This window comes from Panthera leo, chromosome C1 (genome assembly GCF_018350215.1).
Source record: "Panthera leo isolate Ple1 chromosome C1, P.leo_Ple1_pat1.1, whole genome shotgun sequence".
Taxonomy (NCBI): domain Eukaryota; kingdom Metazoa; phylum Chordata; class Mammalia; order Carnivora; family Felidae; genus Panthera; species Panthera leo.
The window spans coordinates 63,569,310-63,594,935 of record NC_056686.1 but is presented as its reverse complement, the minus strand read 5'-3'; the positions used below and the strand labels follow the sequence as shown (position 1 = coordinate 63,594,935).

Genomic DNA, 25,626 nt, shown 5'->3' with positions numbered 1-25,626 from the left:
AGATTTAGTACCCAACTGCTTGAGTTGTTGCTGCCTTCCTATGTTTATTACTTCACAGTTAATCAAGGAGATAACTCCCAGGAGTTTGGTATCTTTCTCCCTATGCTCTATAGGATGAAGTGGGAAGGAGAAAAGAATATTCTCTCTGTAACACGTTTCCAAGTGGAATGAGTCATTTGCTTCACAAGTCCTTGAGTTAAAAACCAACATTAAGTGTTTTAATCAATTTCTGAAATCTTTTTTAAAGCCAACAGACCGGGACATCACATTATTGCTACTATTTGTATACAGTTCTTTTGGTAATACAGTAATTGTATGAATATGTGCATACAATTAGAACAGATATTCAGAAACAGGACTGTTCAACAACCATCAAAACCTTATTTCTACAATGACCTGGCAGTTTTACCACCAAGAGCAACTATATTGAAATAATTTTTAAAATATGGAAGCGCTAATCATTGAACAGAGCATAGTTCCTTTGCTGAGTATTAGAACGACAAAAGGTTTTACATGTATGTAAGTTTCAAAACTGATGTGATTACCAAAGATGAATAAAAACAGAGAAAAACCAAAAGTGGCTCTAAAAGAATAAGAGCAGATGCATTCTCCATCACCAGCTACCTCAGTGCTACCCAGGATAGCTTTTAGGAAGACAAGCCTTTCTACTTCACAAGCAATTCCCAGCTACCTGGGGCAATTACGGATTTCTTTCTTAAATGACTAGATACAAGTGTCACCAGGTTTCTAGACAAATGGCCAGCATGATTCACCTACTCAGGAAATAAACTAATTATGGCACTCAATCAAGTTACCCTAGAAATTCTGCTGATCAGAAGTTCTTCCCCTTCATTTCATGGTCCAAAATAAGCAGAGCTAACACTTCCATCTTCCTCCTCCCTCCCTGTGCATATATTTTGATACTATTATACAACTTTCACATGTTCCATTTTTTAAAATATAGAAAATCCAAAAAATGAAAGAAATAAAGAAATGATGTGCCAAACACACACAGATCTAAAGAGAAACTTACATGAAGTCAAATCAAAATAATAATTGCTCAAAAACGTTAAGGTTTCTTGTCCTTTAGGAAAAGACCCAGGTGTTTCTTTGAAACACCCTTGATAACCAATGTACATTATCTTAGGAATGAAAAGATGTTTCAACATTAGAAAATCTATTAATGCATTATACAATATTAGTAATCAACAAATTAAAGAATAAACAATCCATGGTGAACTCAACAGATGTCAAAAAATATTTAATGAAATTTAACATTTACTTATGTTTAAACTGTTAGGAAATTAAAGTAAAAGGGAACTTTCTAAACTTGATAATTATTATTTATCAAAAATCTATAGCAAGGATCAAGCTTAACAATGAAACTTAATGTCACCATTAGAGTTAGAATAAGACAAGGATGCTTGCTGTCACTATTCTAATGCTGTTAGAAAGTCTCAGTCAACACAATAAGACAAGAAAAATAAAACGAGGTACATATTAGAAAGATAGAAACAACGCTGTATTTCTGTATAAATGGTCAGTTTGTTTACATAAATAATCGATGAGAATCTACACACTGTTAGAATTTACTACGTGTTCAGCAAGGTGGCTAAATACTGGATCAACATAAAAACAATGGCAGGATTTTTACAGAGCAGTAACAGGTCATTCAAGAATAATAATATAAAAAGTACCTCATTCACAACAATAACTAAAATATAATTAAGAATAAATTTAACACATGTGTTGATCTCTGTGAAATGTGATATCACTTTATATCAATAGATTGACAAAAATCAGAGTCTGATATCAAGTGTTGAGTACAGAAACAGTTTCTCTCATCCACTACTTGTGAGGATATCAATTGGCACAACGTTTTGTAGTACACTCTTGCAAAATCAAAGAAAAGTGAAGACATATACTTCCTTTATGTTGTAATTTTACTTCTAGGTATATACTTTACACTAAGAAATCCTCACACATATGACAAGGAAACATGTTGAAGAATGTTAATGGTAAGTATCATTATTTGTAATACGAAAAGACTTTAAATGATAAATCCGAACGTTTATGGAGAGAAAAATGGGTAACTGAATTGTGGTATATTCACACTGTGACACTGCATAGCTATGTGCAAAAATATGGTTAAACATCAATAACAAGGTAGATTAAAAAGGTTGGACAATAATACTTTAGACTTATATTAACGTGAATAGTGTTTGAACAAAATATAGTATTTATAGACAGCTTAAGAACACACAAAATAACATGCTATAGTTTTATATTGCTTAAGGATGTATATAGACAGTTGTAATATAAAAACACATACTAGACTGGTAAACCCAAATTCAGGGCAGTGGTTGCCTCCAGGCAGAGAAAGGCAGGAGCAGAAGCAGGAGCAGAGAAACAGGAAAGAGACACAGGGACTTCAACTGCATCTGTGGTGTTTTGTTTTTAAATTCAACAACAATATTAACAGACCTCAAAGGCCTCTGGCAAAATCTGTGAATTTGATAGAGCTGGGTGGCAGGTATTTTAATGTTCATTATTTTCTTTCACATATACATATCTCCTTATATTTGAAATATTTTTTTAATAAATAAAAAAGGATCTGTGTGAAAATCAAATGTTGACAGCCAGAATCCTAGTTTCCTGGGAGGTTGTGATTACATGATGATTTCAGAGGTAGCTTCTCTTTTCTTCTAGCAGCCAACTAGCCTCTGAATTAAGCGGTATTTATTAAGTGCCTTCCATTTGTCAGGCACAAAGCTAGATTCTGGTGATAGAATGGTAAAACAGCCAGGCATAGAAAGGATATGTATAACATTCCAGTGGGATTACAAATGTACATCTACAAACTATGAGAAATGCCATGAAGAGAAGCAGGGAATTATGAGACAGAATAACCAAGCAGGGCCAGGGCAAATACCATGGCAGTCACTGAAGTTTGGCTACCTGAAATTTATCCACGTGCCCCCTTCTTCCTGGCCTTGTTCTACCACAGAGGTTGGGAAGCTAATATTGATTTCCCAGACTCTTTTGCACGTGGCACAGTTCTAACTAATTAGACATAGGGGTCTCTGAAGCCAGTGGCCCTTTCTGCACAAAAAGAGCATCACTAGAAAAAAAGCCTTTCACCCTCCTTTACTCCTAGTATATTATTCTGTCTGCAGCATGGATGTGATGCTGGGGATGGACCAGACATCTTGATATGATGCAGATGGAAGCCATATGCGGTGAGGGGTGGAGCACAGTAATGGGCTCCTGGGTCCCTGAAGTCAGAGCTGAGCCATGGTTTGGACGGACTGTTTACTCTGAACTTCTTTTTAGCTCCTACTGGCTGGAGCCTCTATTAACAAGATTTCCTCTTATTTGGAGGCAAAATCACTCCAAAAAGATACCTTCTAAAAGAGGCGATATTTAAGTTGAGAAGAGAGGAATGAGAGGGAGCCAGCCCTGCAGAAAGCAGGAACGGGACAAGGAAGTGGGTAGGTAAGCAAGCCCAGCAGAGAGGGAAACAGTAGGTTTCAGAGGGTTGGCATGTTTGAGGAGCACAAGAAGCCCACTGATGCTGGAGCTTAATAACAGGTGTGTGATTGCTTTGCAACTGGCTGGGAATCTGAATACTTGACTATCTTGGGCTCCAGGTTAAGAACAGTGGAGTTGGCCTGAAAACAAAGACTCAATAGCAGCCAGGTAGTTGCTGTTTTCAGAGACTTCTTTCTATAAAACAAAGAACCCCTAATCCATCTACTTGGATTTTTAAAACTGAACTCCACCAAGTCCACCTTTAGTTCAGAGGTACAACTTTCACTACCCACCTCCTCCACCGCCTGGGAGGGGAAAAAATTAGCATCCCCCCAGTCCCCTTGACATAAAGGAAATTGCAACGATAGGATTTAACCAAAGGCTAGCCAACCGTGTCTTAGGCATTCCCTGTGCTCCAGAGGTTTCTATTTTGCTCTGTATTTATCTGAATGGGAAGAGGCAACTTCATTGTTGAAAAGAGTCTGACTTGAAAAACACAACAGAAATCTAGTTCCTTTAATCCTGTCCTCACTGGGCACTAAGGAAAGGGTGGAAAGGGTTGGCTGATTTTCTAATGTGCTTCCTATTGGTCTGTTTCCCGGATCTTATACTCTTCTGGCAAAGGAAGGTTATTTTACAAGACAGTATTTACTGAGCACCTGGGTAGGCAGATTGCCAGTTCAGGCAAGAAGCCCATGGCTTGGAAGAAAATGTCCATTTTCATCTGAAAGGTCTCAATTTGATGGGTATTCTGCAAGTTTCCAGTTGGTTATTTCAGAGTAGACTTGGATATTTGAGTTTCCAGGCCTTTCCCTCCTCCTCCCTTTAGCTTTCCGCAACTAAACTACAGCTATCTAATTCTTTTGATCTTTCATCCACGTCCTTTCCTGAATTCATTCACTCTTTTTGCTATTCTCTGCTCTTCTTCCAAATTGCCTGAGCTTCCCCAGTAATGAGGTGGTGGGAAGAGAGCGTGTGGTGCCAGGTGCTGCCCAGCTCCAAGTGTCCACAGAGGAACTGTTACTCCGTGCCCTTCTGCACAGGCAGCCTCAACCTGGCCTTCCCTTTCATTCTGCCAGACTGCCTGGCTGGCCTGAATTTAATTTGCAGACCACTATGCCCCCTGGGCCTACTTTGGCATCGCTGTGCTCTGGCGTCTGCTTCCCTGAGAACAGCTCTGTGTTTGGATTCCCTTCCCCCAAGTGAACGCACTGCCTTGCCTTTTTCAAACGCTCACAAAGTTACTATTCCCAGCCGACATACCTCAAGTCTCCCAGGTTGTTTGCCTTTTATTTCTGTTGCCTGAGCTGCTCACGATACTTTCCAAATTGAAATTATTAGTGAATTCCAAAAATGAGCAGCTTCTTCCTTTTCTCCACCCAGGTCATGAATAAGAATGCTTCAGTAAGAATCAGACCCACAGTTGCCACCACAGCATATTAGGTGATGCATCTTCTTAATCCTCCTTCGGTGGTAATCCCTCCACCAGCAGCGCCGTCAGAACCTTCTTAGTTTCCAGGAGTTTTTCGGCCCGTTTTAAACCCACATATTCAACCTTCCAAATATTTATTGAGAATTATGCTAGAAGCTGCAAGAGATTCTAAATCATCAAAGACACAACCACCACCCTTCAAAAGGGTTCTGTCACTATAGAGTATATACCATCTTCAATATTTATCAAGCACCTTAAATGTGCCAAGCACTATTAGGTGCTGAGGGTTTGAAGAGGAAAAGTATGGAGTCCCAGTGAGTTTCCACCATTGCAGATAATGGCATGTTATTATAATACAATGTAAAAACAATAATGGGATGTACACCTGGGAAGTCCATCTTTCAGCCTCTGCCTCTTCATCTGTAAGATGGAACCAACCTTCTAAGTTGTGGTGAAGGCTTACATAAGTTGAGGAATGGACAACCCTTAGTGCAGAGCATGACACAAAGTGTTAAGAATATTACTAGTAATAATAGTTACAAGTATGATAATACATGGTTATTATTGCTAGTAGTATCATTACAATAATTTCCACATTCAATCTGATTGATCATGGCTGTCTGGAACATTGTGATGAGACAATTCAGAAACCCTTACTGGGTCCACTAGCAAAGAACACCGGGATGGGTGGCATACTATGATGGACAGGAGGAAGAGATGGCTATGTAAGTGTTAATTCACCCTGATGCACACATATAACTACACTACAATTGACAGTGTAGCCCTCTGACTTAGGAATGCCACAAAGTGTGTAGGAGGTAACTGACTTTACATTTCAGGATAGGAGGGAACTGATGTCATATGGTAGGATCTTAAGTCACTCTGTGGACGACTTTGGTTTAGAAACCCCAGAAGTATTTATTTATTTATTAAAATTTTTTTAATGTTTATTTATTTTTGAGAGAGAGAGACAGACTGCAAACAGGGGAGGGGCCAAGAGAGAGGGAGACACAGAATCCGAAGCAGGCTCCAGGCTCTGAGCTGTCAGTATAGGGCCCAATGTGGGGCTTGAACTCACACGTGGTGAGATCATCACCTGAGCCAAACTGGGATGCTTAACCGACTGAGCCATGCAGGCATGCGAACCCCAGAAGTGTTTTTAAGCCTGAAGAGTCTAAGAGGTCAAGTGAAACTGGGAGTGGAGATAAGAAGTTCTACCAAAATGAGGTCCTTCCCACCCAAGGCAGTCGCAGAAACTCTAAGGCAGTGGTTTGCAACGACTGCTCCAAGACGAACTTCTGACTGATCTGAAGCAAAATAGGAATGGTAAGGACAATGGAGGGAGGATTTCATGCAATGAAATGTCCTTAATTTAAAGAACAGATATTATGTTCTTCCTATTTTGTGGGTGTTAAAATGCTGTCCTTTTCATAGAAAGATACTCTGAAGATTCTCCCTTCTGTATCAAGTCTCAGAATGTTCTAAGTTCCATAATGTTCATTTCTCTGAAATCTTATCTACTCCCATGACTTTAATACCATCGATATGCTGACAACTTCTAAATGTGTATCTAGCAGCAAAATACGTCTCCAAACTTCTGATTCATATATCTGCCTGCTTTGGATATCTCATAGGCACCTTAAACTTAACAAGCCCAAAAAGGGATCCTTTCTGCTTCTATGTGTTCTTCTCTTGGTCCTTCTATCTCGGTAAATGGTATAGGAAATGGCAAGTTGCTCAAGCCAGGAATATTCAGTCATCCTCAATACCTCTCTCTTCCTTCCCTCATCCCTCATCTATCAATGAGTTTTAGCAGTTCCAGTTCCAAAATATCCCTCAAATCCAACGACTCACCATCACATGGCTGTCACACTAATCATATCTATAGCACCAACATTCTGTTCCACCTGATCTCACTCCTTCCACTCTTCCTGCCCTCCAATCCATTGTCCAGTGGCATTCAGAGGACTCTCTTAAAATTCTTTAATAATTACTTTCCATCACTCTTGGCATAAAATTAAAAATCCTCATCATGGGCTACAAGGCCCTGTATAGTCTGAGACCTGCTGAAGCCAAGCACAAGTTTATTTTATTTTATTTTTTTTACTCTTACAAAAGTTTATTTAACAAAAAAGTTCAATATGAAAATGCACATGGCCTGATTTTTATATTGTAGTAAAACAGGTGCTATGGAGAGGGGATATTCAGAAGCAGCTGATTTCTTCTGGTGAACACACTCATTGTTTACACTCATTACAAGGCTTCTAACATGATGACACTATTCCCTCATATTACCACCATTCTCATATTGTGCTGTTGCCCACAGTTGCCATCTGCATACATTCATCTATCACAAGATTCAAAAAAGGACTGAAACCCTGCAATATTCCTTGGAAATGTCTGCCACAATTCAATTTCAATGATAATTTCTTGTCCATAAATGTTTTTAACTCAACAGGGTAGGCTTTGCTCATGGTGTCTACTTAGCAAGCTCAAAGATGTCTCCAAACCTCCCAGTACAATTTTAAAGTTTATTTATTTGTTTTGTGAGAGACCGAGACAGCATGAATGGGGGGAGGGGCAGAGAGAAAGGGAAAAAGAGAAAATTCCAAGCAGGCTCCATGCTGCCAGTGCAGAGCCCCACATGGGGTGGGGGTGGGGGGGCTCAAACTCAAAAAACCATGAGCTCATGACCTGAGCTGAAATCAAGAGTCAGATGCTCAACTGACTGACCCACCCAGGCAACCCTCTCCCAGCACGTTTTAAAGAAGAAGGGTTTCCTGACCTTTTCTGTCTATATAAAGTTAATGTGTTACGTGCTCTAAGAGAACCATTTTATTTATTTCCTTCACAGTCCCTATCTCAATGTGAATTTTACAACTATTAGTATAATTTATCAATAACTGTCTCCCCCACCAAGCCCATAAAGTATTTGAGGGTATAGATTACATCTAGCTTTGTTTTTCATTGCATTCCCAGGGCATACTTTTACAGTACCAGCAGATAGTATGTGCTCAATAGATAGTCACAAATTAACAAATGAGTGAAAAGGGAAAAAAATTTACACATCTTTAATTGGTAAACTAAAAAGGTGACCTTAGTAGGGCTCCAATTAAGAATTTCTTTTCTGGTCTCCAAAATTCAAAGTTTGAGGACTACTGCTCTGTGGTTGAAAAAGATCCCTCATCTGGGACCTCTGGATATTGTAATGGCCATACAAATGACCTTTGAAAACTTATGGGAGGTGCTAGTAGGTAGGGACCAGCCATTGTTGGACTGGTTCTCTGCTCTTTGGCATGCAGCAGTTTCTTTGGTCTAATTGTAGTTCTGGAGCTCTGGAACTCTTAAATGAATGCCAAAGGAGAAAAACATAGAGAATCATGGTACCCATCTCAAGTTTAAGCTTTGTGTTTCAGAAGAACTTATTTGCATATTTTATCTGTTGTGCTGATAGTCTAAAGAAAGAAAAAATTATTTATGGTAAAACCTGTCCAAACACCCATTGGCTGTACAGTATCCCAATTCATAATATGTGGGCTATAAATTAGAAAAACGAGATTCTAAGCCAGCCAATCAGATTTACATTCCCAGTAGCAGCTTGTGTTATAGCACTTGGATTGTTCTGTCAAATAATTTATTGAGATCCAGATGCTCCAGTTCCCGATCTTCCCTGAATAAGCGGTTGTCAGGTACTCCTGTCCAAAAAACAAGGCAGTTGGTATTTAATATAGGCTCCCACACTTGTCAAATGATCTCCAAAGAATATGAAATTGCTTGTCATCTTTGTCAAAATTACATATGAATGGGATATTTGCTGTGTTGTAATTAAAAACTCAATTAAAAGAAATTCTGAAATCATTATCAACTTTCTCAGGCATGAGTTGTTCTACCAAAAAGCAAGCTGTTTATAGCTTAGGCTTTTACCAGCATTCAGCAGATGGCTGAATCCCAAAACAGGCCCAAGGAAAGGATGAGATCTGGACCAAGGTGGAGGCATCCTAAAGAACAAGAGCAAGGTGCAGGCAGTGACATTACCTGTTAGGTGGCAAGTCCCCTAATTCTGGCACTTGTGTGTATAACTGTAATTCTATAATTAGATGCTATCATTTCATTAACGCTGAGGACCACTGTCCCTAATGAGTCTCTTCAAAATGAACAAAGAGGAGGTAGCTTATCATTATGGACCTCACTTATCCTGGGCCTATCTACTAGATGAATATTATTGGAAAAAAGTAACTGCATTACAGTGGGTGCCACTGAATGTAAGCACATTTGGTTCTCAGGGAAGCGATTACCTTAAGTGGCCAATCATTAATGACTCCAGACAGTAAGCATCAGTGATGAGAGAGAAGTAAGCATGTGGGTATATCCAAAAAGGAAACCCATCATTTTACAGCCGTACAGCTGAAGCTGGGTGAGAAAGCAGTTCCAGCCTCTGCCTGAGGCCAGTTAAGCCAGGCAGTTTCTTAAATCAGAGCATGAATTGTTAATAGTAATAATTCAACAGCAGCCTCCATTTATTGAGAACTTACTATGTACTTAGCAAGAACGCTAAGCCCTTTAAATTCATGATCACACTCAATCCTTGCAACAGCCCTCTGAGATATGTCCCAGAGTTGTGAAGTCAGGAAGCAAGTCAGTTTGACTCTAAAACCAGTACCCCTCATCATAAAGTTGTACATTCTAGATCCAGACTCAGTAGAGACCAGAGCCGCTGGGATATTTTATTACCAGTGCATAGCTAGTAGATCTGGGGTTAAGGCATCTGGGTATGATGCTGAGCCCAAGAGCGCCTGTGGGCATTTTTTTCTTCTATTCATTTGGAGATTGTTTGGGCATAATGAAAAACACTATTTTTTTTAAGGAGAAAATGGCTTAGTCTTTGCTTCTGTGATTGTAACACTAACCAGCAAACAGCAGTAAGCTTGATTTTTAAAAAGCAACGCTGATTCAAATTTTCCTAACTTCCTACTAAGGAAGTACTACTGCTAAGTAGTAGGGGAAGTACCCCTACTAAGGGGTAAAGAGTACTCCTAATCTGTAGGTTAAATCTTCTAATGAATGGAGGTAATGTATATTGGATTATGCTGTATCAGAAGCTGCAGCACCCTTTTGTACAGAGCTGCCTGTACAGAGTGACAGGTGTTCCCCTGCCAGGTAGGACAATGGGGATGACTCAGAAAATCTTCACTGTCCTGTTATTCCAACTATATGATTTCCATACCACGTGCTTCACTTTTTGAAAAAGTGAAGACAAGTGCGACGAGAGCAGAGTATGCATATTGATGAAGTGTGGGAAGAAAGGTTGAATGGAGGGGTGAGGTCTAATAAGGCAAGGCCCCTGACAGCCAGAATATCCATCTAAAGGGCAAATGCTCCTGGGAAGGTTGGCCCAGCTAGTTGGGTGTCAGATATTTATATCTTGGAATGAAATAGTTTATAATTTATTTGAATGAGGACAATCAATGGGTATTCCAAGGGGAACACTGTGTGTTGGGGGTATCCAGCACCACTGGAGAAAAGCCCATGCATGGAGATGGGAGAGGAGCAGCATGAGAACCAAGGGTACAGAGGGAATGTTTCAATGGCTGGTGAGACAGCAACCCTGAAAGGATTATGAGGGACTTCTGAAGGGTATTTTATCTGCTAAGGCATTGTATGGGTCCTCAGGGGAATGAGTAACTAAATGCTATGAACTCTGTCCTAAATCCTTGAAGCATGACCTGCCTCTCCTTCTCCCCCACATCCTCTCTCTTCCTTCTAGTTGTCCTTCCAGTCTCAGAGGCTTAAGAGTTTAAGTCCTTCCTGCTTAAGACTAACCTTTCCTATGGATACCCCACCCTGCCTGGGCCACCTCTCCCACTTTCCTTGGGAACACACTACATCATTTTTTTTTCTCTTTTACCATGTAGGCTTCCCTTTTCCCACTATTGGTTCATTCTCTTCAACCTCCACCCTTCCTTCAACGACTCTGCTCTTAAAATAACCTGGTCCTGATTCAGAATTTCCTCCAGCTGCCATCCTATCCCTCTACTTCCTCCCATCCAAAATTCTCTGCAAAGAAAGACTGTGCTCACTTGCCCCAGATTCACTCCTCAACTGACTGCAGTTAGGTTTCTCCTGCCACCTTGTAGTGAAACTGCTCCAATAAGGTCCCCTAAAGTCATGGCTTTCTAAATTTACAGGATTTGTTTTAAGTCCCTATACTGGATTTCATTGCTTTGGTTTCACTTTGGATCTTACCACTTTCCTGAACCTCTACTCTTCTGGCCTCTGTGACATGACACTGCCCTGGGTCACCTCAGACCCCATTTCACTGTCTCCTGGTATTTTTCTTGGCTTTCTCATTGGCCCAACTTTTCAATGCTGGCATTCTTAGGCTTCTGTCTTTCCCTTTTTTCTGAGGGTTTTAACTACTACTTTTATGCTTATGACTTACAAATCTGAATTTCCTACCCAGATCTGTTGCTCACAAGTCAGGGCCATATATCCAATTGGCTCTTGGACACCTTCAATCAAATGTCTTATAGAAATGTTGAGATAAACATGGCCAAAAAATGGACATATATCTTATCCCCTCTACCTGATTCTCCTTCAGTATTCTGTGTATAAATTGTACTGCAAATCATCGAATCAGTCAAATTATAAACTTGAGGGTCATCCTCACCAGTGCTCACAAAATTAATCACCACACATTGCCATTCTTTACTCTTTCAGATTTGCCTTCTCTGTTGTATCCAATTCTCCCTGCCTAGGTTCCTGCTCTCACAGACTTTCACCCGGACTACAGCAATATCCTCCTCATGCTCTCCCTGACCCTCGAATGAACCTCCTGTACTCCCCCTGAGTGCCTACATTATGCCTTGGCCTCACCGGGTTTCCATCACCAACAGGGTAAAACCTGAACCTTTAACCGAATATACAGGCCTTCTATGATCTGGCCTCTTGAGACTCACCTTTTGCTATTTTCTGCTTGATATTTTAAGCTCTAGTCATACTGATCCTTTTACTGACTGGGAATATACTGTGCTATTTTTCAACTCAAGGCTACAGTCGTGCCATCTTCACCTGGGACTCCCTTCTTCTCCTCTCCTTAACTTTCTCTGACATCCCTAACTCTAAAAACTTAGTCAGGGATCTCATTCTATGTTCCTAAGCACCTGGCTTGTCTCTTTTATTGCACTTACAATACATTTGACATTCTCTATTTCCCCAATATAATCATAAATCCTTGAAAGTAAAGATCAGTATTATCATTTCTCTGAATCATCAGTGCCTAAAGTAGCTCCTGATACATCATAGGCATTGTTCTGATTTTTATTGAATACGATAACAACAGAAACAAATATGTGTATAGAACTTTAGATTTTTCAGATTGCCTTCCACACATCTCCTTTAATTTTCATGGCAATCCATCCTGGCTATTCAAAATCTATATCTTAAAAAAAAGTTTTTTTTAATGTTTATTTATTTTTGAGAGAGAGAGAGAGAGAGAGAGAGAAAGCTGGGGAGAGGCACATAGAGAGGTAGACAGAGGATATAAAGCAGGCTCTGAGCTGTCAGCACAGAGTTGGATGTGGGGCTTGAGCCCACGAACCATAAGATCATGACCTGAGCTGAAGTCAGACGCTTAACCAACTGAACCACCCAGGCACCCCCAAGACGTATATTTTATTTCACTTTACAGCATATGGAAATAAATGGCAGCTTTAGCTGAGAACTACCTGAGAAAACAGAAAGACATTATTAGAACACAGCTCATCTTTACTTTAATACAAATTTTTGGTACCCTCCTAAATTAAGTTTATGCATCCAGAAATACCCAAAACCATCACCACCAACACCACCAACAACAAAAATAAACAAAACCAAAAAGACAAAGTATTTTTTGAAATTCCCCATTCACCGTGTAAGTCGTAGTTTATTCCAGTGTTTCTGAGTTCTCAAACCAATGATTCATAGTTATTTCCTATGTTGTTTGTAATGGGTCATTTTACCTGTTTCTCCAACTTTTTGAGTAGAAGTTTTAATCTTTCCTTGGTTAAAGATTTCCAGTTCATTTGCAGTTCCCAGTTCTCATTTTGTATTTTTACCTGATTTTTTTTTTAACCTTTAGATGACAGACAAATTCACATATTGGATTTTTATGTAAAAGCATCAAACTGAAATGCTGTTTAAGACTTCTATTGTCCAGTAACAGTAGAATAAAATAGTTACTAAATGCTATTTTTGCTCATGAAGCAAATATAGTTAAGTTATAAAACCTGTAGCCCATCACCAATACTATTTAATTTTTTTTTTCTTTTAGACAAATAGCTTTACCTCTTGACCTAGAGAAAAAGGAGCCTTATAGCAAAAAACAAGCTCATGCATTAAAAGCTGCTCAGAATTTTAATAATGGTTTGTCCAATATTTGAATTCACTTCCCTAAAGATAAGAGAAAGCAAATTAGATTATTTAGTTACTTCTTCCCTACTAAGGGGAAAAATAACATCTGCATAAGATATTAACACATTCATATTCTGTTTCCATTTCCAAGTGATTGCTCTACAGAAAAACAGTTATTTTTTTGATAGACAGCAAACACAAAACTCAGAATTCTTGTCCTAACATCTTTATTGGCTGCTACATGATCTTGAAGGATAATACTCCTTTGCTTCATTTTACAAAAGCCATGAAAATTAGAACTTGGCCATTACCAAAAAGACAACAGTTTGGGCCTAAAAGAAATCAGATTGTTGTCTGGTGATTACTGTCCTATAAAAGAAAACTGTTAATTTCAGCAATGACACTAGAATTTCTGGGGCTTTGTTTGCACATAAGCATGAAGTCCAGATTTGCAAATGCCAGACATAAGATTGTAACAAAGGCTAGTAGATTTTCCTAAATTTATAAAAATAATAGTAAAGATTTATAGAGCACTTATTTTGTGTTACTTTTCTTTTTTTAATGTTTATTTATTTTTGAGAGAGAGAGAGAGAGAGAGAAGAGGCAGGGGCAGAGAGGGAGGGAGACACAGAATCCAAAGCAGGCTCCAGGCTCTGAGCTGTCAGCACAGAGCCTAATGCAGGGCTCAAACCCAAGAACAGTGAGATCATACCTAAGCTGAAGTTGGACGCTTAACCGACTGAGCCACATAGGCACACCATGTGTTAGATACTTTTCTAATCACTTTACAGGTGGCAAGAATTTTGTCCTCCCAATCATTCTGTGAGCCTAAGATCAGAACTCATAAGATTGCTCTCTCACCTCTACCCCTTCCATGCTCTATTGTCTTGAGTATGTCTATTCTGTATTCCTTGCAGGTGATTTCATACTGAAGACTCTCTTACTTGAAAAATTGTTAGTGAAGTCACAGAAGCTTAGCAAGTTAGAGCGAACAAGGATCCGTGAAATCATTCAGTTTAACCAGGACCTAGAGAAGTTCTCTGACATGCCAGGTGTTGTATACTTAGTTGGTGGCAGATTAGAAACTAGAGTGTACTATCTTGACCTCTGTGTACCCCATGATTCCATATTCCTTTGTTTCATGTGAAAGACAAGATACCCATTTGCTTCAAACAAATCTCTTGATCACCTGCAACGTGTCAGGCACTAGTTTAGACACTGGAGATATGAATAGGAAGAGACAATAACTTATCCTTATGGAGTCACACTATTCAATTCACTAAATAAACAAGGATTTATTGAGCACTATTTATGCACCCAGTTCCAAAGAAGATCTACAGAGGTAGGGATGGGTGTAGTGGGGAAAGGAAGAGTACAAGAGGGGGTCCCTGATCTTTAAGGAGTTACACAAAAGACAACAAGAAAGCAAGAAACACTCATAGGAAAATTAAAAAAAAAAACAGCATATAGTTAAGCTGTAAGGTAAATGAATACCAAGGGATTTCAGAGAAGGGAGATCCAGAGAGTTGGCGACCTGTGTGTGTATACCATGGAGAAAGTGGAGAGGTTGCCTACCATGGAGTATGAAACAGCCCAGAGTTAGAGACACACACAGACTTTAAAAGATAGTGCATAAAGTAAGAAATGGATAAAATGTAATATATACCATTTGTGTAAATCAAAATACAAACAATAATAATTATTTGGCAAAGATGTATGCAATCAAAAATGCACATAAAATACAACAGAATGCCTGTCTATGTAGAGGAGGGGAAGAGGAATAAACATAATACAGTAATTAATTGATTGATTTAAAAATAAGATCAGGGCACTCACAGACCAAAGGATAAAAATGTGTCATGGCCTAATTATATCAACTCTGTTGTCAAGTTTCAGGAGAAAACTCAATATAGCCTGGGATAGATGGAGTGCAGCTTTGTAGGATGTACAGACCATATTCACGCTGAGAGAGGAATGGAAAGGTGACCTGGGTAAAGGGACAGTATGAAAGGAAAGAGACCATTACGCCAGGAGAGGAACGTGCATGTGGAGAAAGTAGAGGAACTATGAGCAAACACAGGCTTGTGTCTCTTACGGGAACCCTCTGAAGTCAGGCAGAGGCCTGGAGCTGCTGTGGTAAGAGAAAGGCACTGAGGGTGTTGCCTGAGTAGGTGACTGATCCAGAGAAAGAAGACACTAAGGAAGGAGAGCCTTGGCGTCCATCCTCGGGATAAAGGACACAGGCGGTGAAGCATATGGGAATTCAAGTTGTGTACGGATGAGTGGTGTCCCTGGGAAAGTAAGGGAGACGAACAACAGACACCTATGCTGTGAGAAGATCATAAAATGTGACAGGGTTGTATCAGTTTGGTTCTCTGTGTTAAGACATTTGTGAAAGTTCGCTTCAGCGAAGACGTGGTTCCTGGAAACAGTTAAGTGGGTCACTTGCTTAGCTTTCCTTAGTGGTAGATTAATTAGCCAGCTGTAACTCCCGGATCTCTATTTTTAAATAACGACTTGCATAAATCTCCAAAGACAAGAACTCACCACTAGTATACAGCATATTCCGGCAGCTGCAAGTTATTATGCCCAGTGGAAATTAAATATCTTTTAGGGAAATCATGCAAGATCTCATGACAAATATGAAATTAACCCCCGCCACCTCTCTGCCCAACTCATTTCTTCACTCGCCTGCCATCCTAATAGGCAGAGTCTCTGGGGTCCTGAAATGACAGCAGACTTGGCAATATTTTAAAAAGGCATTATACATCTATGAGGATTAGTATAACATAGAGCCTTTGTCCCCGATTGAGCTAGAAGCTCTGGAAATCAAACATCAATAAACACACACGATAGGCCCCTCCTAAAAAACTATTAACTCATGGTCAGGCTGAGATGCTTATAACTCCAGAGATGTAAACAAACAAACGAACAAACAAGCCATTTTATTGATCATTTTAGCTGTTTCGTTTCCTTTGCTTAACGCCCCCAAATTCCCACTTCTCTCTCTTTCCCTCTGACCGAATGCATTCTCATTCTGGTTCTTTATTACTTCTTTATTTTTTAAGCTCCAGATTTCAGATAACATGTGACTTTTTACTTTCCCTTTTCATTGCTTGGTTTTTTACATTAGGTTTGGGCTCCTGTAGTTTGTGAAGATATGAGACATCGTGTCCTCCCTCAGAGTGAAACAGGAAAAAGAGCAAGAGCAGAAGCTGGCCATGAGTGACTCCGATAAAGCTGCACACAGTTGGGAAGGGGCCTGAGGTCCGGAGCAGCTTTGGGTATTCAAATGCATTTGGAGGGGCGCCTGGGTGGCTCAGTCAGTTAAACATCCAACTCTTGACTTTGGCTCAGGTCATGAATTCGCTTGGGGTACTCTCTCTCTCCCTCTCTCTCTCTGCCCCACCCTGACTTATGCTCTCTCTCTCCCTCTCTCTCTCTCTCAATAAATAAACTTACAAAAAACAATAAAGAACAAATGTATTTGTAAATGTGTGTTTAACAAAATGACAGCTGATGCAATAGCCAGAATCACCCAGTGAAGGACTTGATTTGTTCGGCTATTTTCAATAAAGGGCAGAAGCCACACATGACTTTGGCAGGAAACCGGTTCCCTGGGTGAGGGAAAATGGAATCCTAACTTTCCCAAGTTATTCTAAAGACTCCGTAACAAATCTTTAATTTCCCACTTGAGCACCACCAATCTTGGATTCAGGAGAGAAAAAGAAGCAATGCTTCTATAGAGACACTATAATTTTGGGTCAGATGCAAAGCAGAGGAAATCAGTAAGGACCTGAAAGGAGAAAGGGAGGGGATGGCTATCACAGCACTCCCGCATGGGCAAGCCCACCACCCAGGCGCATCTCCATGGAGATCTGCTGCTCCTTCTTCAGTTCCCATCTTGATCCCTAAGTCTTCCCTTCACTTTCCACAGGCTCTGGGACATCTCTACCTCTCACAGAGGCTGCCAGGCAGCACTGCTCTCCTCTTTTTTCTGAGTCCAGAAACGGCTGCAGCCTGGGTCTTGACCTTGACCTGTGACCTCCTATGTCAAGAAGTTAACACAGTTTCTGCCTCTGGCTAATGGTTTCCAACATCACCAAATGGGAGTCTATCTTATCAATTACATGAACTTCAGTCTTTGGCATAAAGGTCATTATTGTGTTATGCACCTGGAATCACATTGTAATGAGGCACATCACATTCTCTTACAGTCAATGAGGGGGAAAAGAAGCACACAAAATGGAAATTACTCCTCAAATGACCTTGCTAGATTTCTACATCTGGCTAGCAGAGCCTGTTTCTATACATCAAGAAACTGACATGGCAGCTTTGTCATACAATCGGGCAGCCCAGTCCCATGTTAGCAAACATGCTATTATGGAACATATGGCATCAGCCCATTAGTTGTGTGCACATTTGATGAATTCCCAGTGCAGTGTACCCATGAGGTTTACTGATTCACTGCCACCCTGCCCCAGGCTGCTTCCAAACATGTCAGAAAAATAAAATGTCATCCATATTTGCATTCAGAAGTTATTCCGTATTTACACATGCTAATAAAAGCCTGCTAAATAAAAAAAAAGCCTGCTTTTTAAGGAAGAGGCAAGATCCGTAATCAATTTTCTGAGAGGCCCAAGTGTTGGACATGTACCGCATACATCACATTCACCGGAATAGCAACTTGGAAAACACGGGTAGGCTGGCTCTGTGGCTTCTCACCCCTTGTCGGGCCAGCAGTAGCTGAGAGCAGACAGGTACCCAGGAGAGCCAGGGGTACCTGCGATCACTCATGTCCTCTATCTAGACAGCTTGTCTTAGGTTGTTTGTTAGTGACTGAGCAAGTGTTTGATGAACCAGTGAATGAATTACCTATGTGGATAGCCATGATCGGATGGTGCCTTGAAATTTCTCTGCCCCTTTCATTAATAACCAGCTTCCTCTCCAAGATCCTCGCGAGGCCTTGCTGTCTTTACCGGCATATAGCATTTGGGGTCATTCAATAGGACATGAAGTTCTGGCTCTGAAAACCACTGGTATTGTGATTTTCATGAGCAAGACATCTAACCTCTCTGAGCCTCAATTCCCTTACCCATAAAATGGGTGGATTATAGTATTTGTCTTAGGAGAATCCTTTAAGTCACAAAAGACGAACCAATTCAAATTATTTTAAGAGAACACACAGAACAAGTTTTTTGTAGCTTATATGGCTGAGAGGAATATTGGGTTATCTGACCAAATCAAAGGATGGGGATCTGGGCCTCAAATGCTACAATCGAGACTCAGAGCCACCGGAACTTCCCTTCCTCCTCAATCTCACAGCTCAGCCCTGCTCTGCTTGGCTTCATTCTCTCGTATTGCAGCCATATCTTCTTCGCTTGAATGAACTTGGCCACTTGTAACCCTAATTTCACATTCTTCTAGAATCATGAACCCAGAAGCAAAGCTGTTTTTTTCTTCAAGTTCAAATCAAATCTGTCTCCTGTATTCCAAGGGAGGCCTCAGATCAGCCATGCTCGTTCAAATGCTTCCCTCAGGATGAGAAGTCTGTGACTGACCAGGCACAGGGTCATCCCCATTTTGAACGTGGGGTAAAAGGTAGTGGCTAGAGTGAATTATTACAAGGGGTTTCAAATCCCGTTGAACAGATAAGGCAAAAATAAAAGCTACCACTCTGCTAAGCTAACTCACCAAGTTGTGAGGATCCAGGCAAACAGCAACTGCCGAACAACCATTGGTTAATATTATAAGTAAATGGCCTTGTAAGCTGCCAAATGTCATATGAGTCCTGGGAAAATAACCACCAATTCTATTTATTATTTCTCTATCCAAGGGTGGAAACTGCTTGAGTCATATTAATGACAATTAAAATGATAATAGCCAACATTTAAGAAGTTGGGCCCCAGCTGGGGCATCTGGGTGGCTCAGTTGGTTAAGGGTCCGACTTCGGCTCAGGTCATGATCTCTCTGCTTGTGAGTTCAAGCCCCACATCAGGCGCTGTGCTGACAGCTCAGAGCCTGGAGCCTGCTTCGGATTCTGTGTCTCATGCTCTGCTCTGCTCTCTCTCTCTCAAAAATAAATAAACATCGAAAAAGATTAAAAAAGAAGAAGCAATTGTTGCATGTTTGGAACTGCTTTTCCAAGCACCTTATATCTATGAAATAGGTACTATTATTGTTTCAGTTTTTACATAAATAAACTAACGCAAAGAGAGGTAAAGCAGCTTCCCAAAGTCAGTTAGCTAGCAGTGGAGTGAGGGTTTGGACCCAGGGAGTCTGGGCCAGAGTTCACACTCCCAAACACTAGGCCTCAATAACTCCTGTGCTAGAAGTATGAGGTGTAGCTTGAAAGGCAACTACCATTTTGCATTATCCTGTGTGTTTTTCCTCTGCTGCACTGAAAACTCCACAAGATTGGTAATTGTATCTGTCTTACTCAGAGTTGCGTAAGTATGCCACTCTGAAGGTCTACATGACTGGTATGAGAAAAGTAGAGATTAATTAGAATTGGGCTAGACTTTTATTTGAGTGCCTGAAGATCATTTAAATAATAGTGCCTTTGAAAATGCATATGCACATCCATTTTTCTAAAATTCAGAAAAGATGCATAATATTCAGGTGCCTAATAACTTGGCTGCTACTTAATCATGCTTGACACTTATATAGCACTTCACCTTTTAAAATCACTTTAGAATATGTTAGTTCATTAAGCCCTACAAAATCCAAGTGAGACAGGGAAGGTTTCTGCACCTGCCTCTGATCTCCCTACCTTCTGCTATCTAAATACTTGGTGGACTAGGGAAGGAGGAAAAGAATTAGATAAACCAAGCAAGGAAACACACGCAGCCAAGAATGACAGAAACTTGTAGGCAGTGAAAGTAAAAGGAACATCCTCTGATTTTGTAGATGTTTGCCCTTGACACATGAACTTACAACATACAAAAATCCATATAATAATTACTCACTTCTGGTTCGTTAAAATCTAAGAAAACAGCCATCAACCTGCTTCTTCAAGTTCAAATGCTTATACACCAATCATTTGACCTTATCTTATTTGACCTTATTTGACCTTATTCATTTCCTTTGAATAAGATGTGCCTTTAACTGTAAATTTTCATGACCTTTTAATACTTATATTCCAAGTTCTGTTGTCCGTTCTAATTTCTGCTTTTCTCAAAAAAGGATCCGCCTAATGTCAACATCTAGTATGACTCAGGCCATATTCAGCATAGATTCTTTCATGTTGTTTTGTCACTCAGTTAACAACTGGTTCCAGGTTTGGATGTGATGCTGAGCTAATCCCAACAGTCATCTGAACATTTCACTCATATATTGGAACTACACCCACTTCCTCTCAGGCATGGATGCTGGTCAGCACTGACAGTTCATAAAAGTAGAGACAGAAAGGTACCTGAACAAGGTAATAGGGGTAAAAACACCACCCTAGGATGTTCTGGAACCACAAAAAATACTTTCGAAGTTAGTGAGAAGCCATCTCGATGAAAACAATGGTACAAAAACCAGACCCGCCCCATCCAGGTCCTCATATAGTAGACATTTCTAATTAGTAAAGTCATCTTATTTCTGGCATCAGCTCATCCTCCTTTCTCAAGGTACTGAGGATTAAAGGGAAGGCACAATAGGTTTATAATCTGAGCTCACATTCTCGGATCGGGAATACCTGGGTTCAAATTGTTTGAACTAATTACGAACTCTGTGCCCTCAGACAAGTTGCTTAATCTCTCTGAGGATCAGTTTCCACAGGATAGTACTAGAAACTACTTTACAGAATTGTTATAGGATTAAATACAATAATCACTCACAGACTTAGCACAGTCCCAGGGATATAGTGAATGCTCAGAAATAAATATTATTAACCGCCTCCAGGTTTCTTGGATATTCTCACACTCAATTTTGAGTATGATTTTGAGGCTTCTTTAAAATGGTACACCTAAGAATTCTAGGTGTTGATTGTCTGTGGAAGAGGAATATGTTGTGGTCTGTGTTAAAACAGAATGATCTTTATCCACCCAGGCTGGAAACAGAAACATTCCAAATCACTCAAAAGGTCAGATACTTTCCAACAGTTAGTAGAATAATATGCAATGTTGACCCCGGGCAAAGTCAGGGAATAGTTAGATGATTTGTCTATGATGAACCTGTGTTTTTTTTATGCTTGTACACTCTTCCGTCTTCTTGAGATGCTACCCTCACCTTATTTTATTTGGGGGAAATTGAGGGCCTCCCACATGCTTTGGAAGTCCCAGTAAATAAAGACCACTTTATTTACTCATGAGTGCTCCTCTGGCAGCTGAAGACTTCCAAGGTTACTGATAGCACCTTTTGTCCACTTCCTATAACCACATCATTAACCTGGAAGATTTTTCAGCCCCTTTCCCTGCCTTCGAACAGCTTCAAAGACTTGGCAGTGTCTCTGATTACCCATTAGCATGGGACATGGCAAGGATGTGGGGGGTTAGGAGGATGTGTTATCGAGTTCATGGGTTAATTTGCATTGGTACAGGGAAATCTGAACAGACCTTTTTAGAATCAATCCACTGGGGGAAAATATAGAAGCAAGCATTTAAACCACGGTGCTCAAGCAGAATGAACACTTATTTCACAGACACAATTACAACTGCCAGGGGAGAAAATTTTTCCAAAACTATTTAATCTCCGAAATGGGCAATAAGCTTGTCAGCCTCTTGGGCATTTCAACCTTGGTGCAATGGTTCATAGCAAATCTTTCCATGACCAAAACCCATCAGATTCATCAAGTGTCTCCATTCTCTCACAATAAAAGTCATTTAAGGCTCTGAGGATGAGGCAAGCATTGTGTGTGCAATATATGCTCCTCTCTGTCACCAGTGCAAAACCTAGGGATGTGCTGGAGAAAGGAGCCTTAAAAAATGAGGATATTCGTCTTTCAAGTGTTTGAGATGCTATTTCTAAGCTAATCTCCCCTACAAATCAGGAAGTCCAATTCAATTCAAGTCCAATTCAAGCTTGTCTTCCAGAATGTCTAGTAAATCCTCAAAAACATGAACTATGTACTTGCTTTGTGTCTCACTTTCTACCCATCCTCCTCTCAGCCCTGTGAGTTCATTGTTGCTTTGGAAAGTATTAAGGTTCAGACTAGAATTAGCAGCCAGAGAATTTACTAGAACTAGCCATTTCCCCGCCCCCCCATCATGTCTATTAATGACTGCAACATCATAAACAATAAAGTTTAATTAGGAACTAAAGTGTCTATAGCAATTAAATATGAAGGAAGTATTCAAAAACACAGCAGGAAGGATCATATTTTTAAAGCATTTAAATTGCAAATGATGTTATTGACGGAACTTTTAAAAGAAATTTTGTGATTGGGGGAAAAAGTGTCTAAAGCGAAGTGTTGACTCCATGACATTTACAGACAAATAAATATCTAGGATGGATCAATTTGTAAGTAGGAGCAGATGCTTCAGAAAATATAGAGAGCTAATGGGGGCTGTCTTTAATTTCTACCTCACTTAGACAATGGGGGAAAAAAACAACTTAAAGGATTCCAGAATAATGACATGGCTCATTAGTGTTAAGGCCACTTCAAATTAAAGGATTTATCTTCAGTTACTAAGAGAGGAAAATTACTAATGAGCTTCATGCATGAATATTTGGAAAGGGCTACAGCCCACTCTCTAGGTATGAAACTACCTGAAGTTGTATCCACAGGTATTTAGGTTTCTAAGACCAGATCCTAAATAGGTTTGGTTCTAGAGTTCACTGCTTGATAAACACTGCTGGGAAAGGATGTTGTGTGCCCACTAATCCTCTGAGAAAAGTGGGGAAGATTGTGAACCACAGGGACAGGTTACATGCTGGAGAAAAAGGGAAGCTCTATTATGGAAAGACACACAAAGGAAGGGCTAAGATGAGCCTTTGCTGCTCTAAGTTTATGCTGTTCCAAATACAGTGGCAGCAACTTCAGAACACAATGTAGGTGAAGATGAAGAAATGTTAGGCCTCTCTTTCTGGATACTCTGAAGCACTGCACAGATACAGAACCTGTCACTGTTTTTGGCATTTACTCTTGAGCTTGGAATTCGACGGTCTTCCATATTTGACTCCATTGCATATTAGGCCCTTTCTGGAAAGCTGTCCAGAAACCTCTGGTAATGAAAGTCTGGTGTTTGAAGGAAGTGGGCTGAATAAATTGTTTGGTTCCTTGCAAACAAGTTATATAAATAGTGGTCCAATGGAAAATGAAATACTCAGGTGTAATGTCAAAGGAGAATTCTAGAATATGAAGACTAACTGGGATTGGAACTTTATAGGTAGTGGCCCTGTCTCCTGTACCTGTTATGAAGAAGACATTAGATTAAGGTTCTCTTGACAGAGTTGGAATACTGCCAAAATAACTGGGCATTTGTTCATTGGCTCCTGGGATGACCTATATCTGTAACTCATTTCTAAGTTAGGGAAGAAAGCAGAGGCGGTTCTTTTTGAAAGGCCTTTCTGATGGCCAGGAATCATGGCAATTTTATTTTCTAGCACAATTATGTTTCTTCCTACTCTGTTTGAATTGCAAAGGAACAGAAGCATGGCATTCCCAATTGAAGTTTTTAAGTTGACAGTCTGATAGTCTGATCTATTTTTATTTACTTTTAAATTTAAATTCAAAGCCAGTGTTCATAGGTGCCTTAACAACAAGCTGCGAGCCTGTGGGAAATATTCCCCGGCTCCTCTGTTTATCTAAAGTTTGGCCTCCTCATTATGATCAATTAATATTTCAGAAGGTTCATTTTTTTTTCTGAGGTTGTTGGAATAGATGTCACTTTCCAGAAAGCCATTTCCAGTGCTATTCATTTTCTTTTCAGTGTCTTGTTTATGACTAAAAAATGCACTGATGATTTCATAATGAGAGTACATTATGTAGAAATGGAAATATAATCTTTGAAAAGTGTGACTTTTTATGTGTTAGGTAACATTTCTCTTCAATTTCCCTTTTCATGTGATTTTTTATTCTTTTCTAAAGGGAAAGAAGTGTTAGGAGAGAACTGACATATATATCAGGAATTTAAAAAGTATATTTTTTGAACTACTATAAAATCTAAAGGGACTAGGTGATTAAAGTTCTTCATATTTAAAGAATTCTCTTTGAGAAATCCCAGAAGCTGGAGAAAAAATTGTTTTTATTATTGTTTAAGTTTTGTTTAAGGGCATAGACTATACCAGGCTCTGTAAAGAAACAAAATATTTGCTTCTAATATTATATATAATTTTTAAAATATTTTTAAAGGCAATACAGTTCATAATGTGAAAGATACCAATAAAGGCAGACCATGAACATCAAGAGGTCATTTATTCACTTATTTCATGATTTATTTAAGAAGTAAATGATGAGCATCTACTATCTGTGATTACACATGCTATTATGCCAAGTATGAACATGAATAATATATGTCTTTACCTTTAAGAAATTTATAATATCTTAATAGAGATAGATGTAATCAAATAACTATAATATAGGGCAGAAAGTTCAAAATGTTACGGGACTTCTAGTTCAAGATGGCTTACTGAAGGCACATGTAAACCCGTCTTCCTTCTGAAATTACTACTGATACGACTTTATTACAAACCATTATAAAAGCCATAAGACAAGAAAACCAGATGTCCTAATAGAGCAATATACTGATAGGAATTTGGGAAGACATAAAGAAGAGAAGAATAGATTGACAGGAATTTCTCTTTCACATAGCTAAAGGTAGTTTTTGGTAGACCAAGTCATCTACTGAGAAGACTTATTTAAAAAAAGCAAAATAAACACAAAAATCCTCTGTTTAAAGATATACACAGCTGCAGAAATAATGAAGTCTGGAGAGGTTAAAAGCATGGCAAGGGGAGACTCTTAGAAAGGTGTAATAATAATCTTCAGCTGCACTATCCCTGGAAGCTTGTGCTGATTCTTGCCTGAGTAGACTGGGAAAATGGGTTTATGGGTTTTCACTGGGCAGAGGGCCATTGTTGAGGATACAGAAACCAATAGACATTCTCATCTTAGATGAGATGGAGTTATAAAATTGGATACTCGAGGAGCTTCAAGAGAGAACTGATCCTCTCTCCCTCAAAATATGTGCCAAATTCTGAAGGTGTACAAAATAGGAGGCTTAAGAACTAAGCTACAAACTCTGCGAAGTGGAAAATTCTGTAGTCTCCGGATGCTGAGATGACAAAGACCAGCTATGGTAAATGGATCTAGTGAATAGAGCAAGCTCTTCATTGGAAGCAATGGA

General features: G+C 39.6%; 1 protein-coding gene and 1 pseudogene across 2 annotated transcripts in view; both read right to left on the bottom strand.

Moving 5' to 3' along the window:
• Positions 1 to 25,626, bottom strand: part of ST6GALNAC3 (ST6 N-acetylgalactosaminide alpha-2,6-sialyltransferase 3) — a 532,085-nt gene that overhangs the window by 81,847 nt on the left and 424,612 nt on the right. The window lies entirely within an intron of this gene.
• LOC122227620 lies at positions 7,217 to 7,437 on the bottom strand (annotated as a pseudogene).